The sequence below is a fragment of the Bombus pyrosoma genome, linkage group LG14 (genome assembly GCF_014825855.1).
Source record: "Bombus pyrosoma isolate SC7728 linkage group LG14, ASM1482585v1, whole genome shotgun sequence".
In the NCBI taxonomy this organism is placed as follows: domain Eukaryota; kingdom Metazoa; phylum Arthropoda; class Insecta; order Hymenoptera; family Apidae; genus Bombus; species Bombus pyrosoma.
Window position 1 is genome coordinate 8,847,831 of NC_057783.1, and position 1,047 is coordinate 8,848,877.

Consider the following 1,047-nt stretch of genomic DNA (forward strand, 5'->3'; position numbering starts at 1 on the left):
CGCGAACGTGTAATTTTTAAAGTGTAACCTGAAACGAAGCGACAGTTTCATTATTATGGAATAGAATTTAATACGGTCCTTGTTAACTTGTAATTTATAAAATTTCGCTAATATTGTTAATTCGATTACGAGTTCAATTAAACGAAACAACGACGAGTTCGTTTAAGTCTAACTGATTAATTATTACTTGAATTAAGAGGACGAAGAGGTGAAAATGTTTAAAAATCATAAGCGACAAATTTCTATTAATTAAAATTTGTCTTCCGCTGAAGATTAAATAAAGGATGAAAATAAATCTCTGAAATAAAGTATGACAGTCAGGGATGAAACATTACTTCAAGGATCCGCGCGTCGTTAATCATTGACTTGTACTACTTCATTTACCAGGAATTCCCTACGAATCATTTTTTTATTACGGGGATTAGAATTTCATCGTATATTCTTCGTTCGGCAGTGGACCTTGGAAAGTGATAAAAAGGAATTCCTTATGAAATATTAAGCTAGAATTGCGACGTTATTCCAGAAACCACGGAGGAATGGAACTGTCATTCATACTTAAGAGTCCATCGCGTTGGCTGCAATCGTGGAACGTTGGCATGTAATAAACGTACCTCTCAAGTTTTATTCCACCACCTCTTTTGTCAAACCAAACTTGCAACTCAAATTCTGGAATTTACAACGTTTCCTTTGTTAAGAATATCAAATTATTGCCTATCAACATAGTACTTTCACGCTTAGGTACTTACACTTTAGAGTTAAAATGAAATTACATTTCGTCGTGAAATCTGCAGTACCGAGAAACTATATTCATTAAAATTATTAAAAGATAGATCATCTTAAAATGGATATAAAAGAGACAAAATGAGATAAAAACTTTTTAGTCTAAAGTCATAACAAATAATACTGACAAAATTATAGTTATAAATTAATAACTAGACAAAAGACTACGCTAAAACATATAAAATCTTAATTCTCCTGAAAACAGGATCTGAAAATTACAGGATAAAGAAAAGGTGAACAAGAGAAATGATTACAAAATCCAATTTC